Source organism: Nannospalax galili, unplaced genomic scaffold (genome assembly GCF_000622305.1).
Source record: "Nannospalax galili isolate Female #2095 unplaced genomic scaffold, S.galili_v1.0 scaffold1639, whole genome shotgun sequence".
Classification (NCBI taxonomy): domain Eukaryota; kingdom Metazoa; phylum Chordata; class Mammalia; order Rodentia; family Spalacidae; genus Nannospalax; species Nannospalax galili.
In genome coordinates this window covers 1,694,607-1,696,487 of record NW_008343206.1, presented here as the reverse complement: position 1 = coordinate 1,696,487, position 1,881 = coordinate 1,694,607, and positions in this window count along the sequence as shown.

The window sequence follows — 1,881 nt, the reverse complement described above, 5'->3', positions numbered from 1 at the left end:
GATAGGGTTGTCTCTTTGTGTTCTTTTAAAAGACATTTTAGGGGTTGGGGTGGTAGAGTGCTTGCCTAGCAAGTAAGTGCAAGGCCCTGGGTTTGGTCCTCAGCTCCGAAAAAAAAAAGACATTTTAAAATCAGTCTTCTGAAGATAAATAAAATATCAAGTTCATTTGGAATCACTATGGAAAAGCGACACCCTATCATTTTGGGGAAATTGTGGCCCTCCGTCAGACTGCATGTGGCCTTTGTAGAGTTGGCTATATTTAGACTCCAATTACACTTCACTGTGAAATGTCATAGCATTCATTTTAACCAAGAAAACCTAAATGATCTTTCTTGTTAAAAAAAAAAAGAATGAGAGTCTGAGCTCTGACAACTCTGTGAGGCACAGGACCCCTTTGTGGCAGGAATAAAAGCTAAGCAGGACCCTCCTGGGGGTGCTCGCCTGCTTGATTTGGCATGGTCACACACCCTTCTGCACAAGTGAAATACTTTGGATTGTGTGGTAATTTTCTTGAGACCCCAGACCCATTTCTCACAGTGGGGAGGATGTGCTTGCTGTGTTCCCGGGAGGAGAGGCAAATCTTGCAGGACAGATCCAGCTCCATTAGCTCCCCAATCTCCTTTCCCTGCAGCCTATGGAAGTAGGGTTGACTGAACCTTGCCACCTAGCCAACGCAGTCCCGAGACCTTCTAACTTGGAGTTGCAGTGCTGGATCCAGAGCCCCCCGTTCAGTGGAAGGTATTGATAAAGGCCGCCCATTCAACTTGGACGTTCTCCACTGTGACCTCATGGCGTTTCAGTGCAGCCTCCACACAGCCTCAGATGTTGCTACTGCAAGTTGGGGATCTCACATGATTAGGCGAATGACAGTGAAGTTTCTCACAGGCCTACATTATACGCAGCAGGACTTCACGTGGGCGGTGGGCACGGCTACAGGGCACAGTCACAGAGCGGAGGCAGCCATGGGGACACTGGGGAAGGGTAAGACCGTCACTTTCTAATGCCTTAGTTTTAACAATAGAGAGCCTGGAAAGTTGGGATTTGATTTGGGGTGTGTTTGTGTGTGTGTGTGTGTGTGTGTGTGTGTGTGTGTGTACCCAGGTGCACATGTGTGTAGGCACATGTATGCCTTGGTGCATGTGTGGAGGTAAGAGGAAAACATTTGAAAGTCAGTTCTCTCTTTCTGTGTGGGTACTGGGAATCAAACTCAGGTTTTGAGACGTGGCAGCAAGTGCCTTTACCTGCTGATCTCACTGACCCATCTTTGTTTTCTTGATAGTATCCTTTCCCTTAAATAAGAAAACTTCAGTTTTCACAGAGTCCAGTTAACCTAATCGCTTCCTTTTCCCTCCCTCCCTCCCTCCCTCCCTCCCTCTCACACACCACTAAGGACAACCAAGGGCACTCAAAAGTCAAGTCAGTTGACTTCCTTCACCCTAATATTCCTTCCTTCCTCTCTCCCTCCCTCCCTCTCCCCCTTCTTTTGCTCCCTCCCTCCCTCTTTCCCTTCTTCCCTCCCTCCCTCTCTCCCTTCCTCCCTTCCTTCCTTCTTCCCTCCCTCCCTCCCTTCCTCCCTTCCTTCTTTGCTCCCTCCCTCCCTCTTTCCCTTCTTCCCTCCCTCCATCCCTCCCTCCTCTCCTTCTTTCCCTCCCTCCGGGAGCTGTGGGAGGGGCCACACACGGTCCCAGTGTATGGGGTATGTGTATGGAGTGATTTGGGGAAGCTCACCACAACATGGAGGCCAGATCCAGGCACTCTGCCAAGGTCTCAAAATTGTTTTCTTAATGCCAGTTTTTGATTGCTCATTGATAATATTTGATTGCTTATTGATAATATTTGATTGCTCATTGATAATATTTGATTGCTCATCATTGATAATAT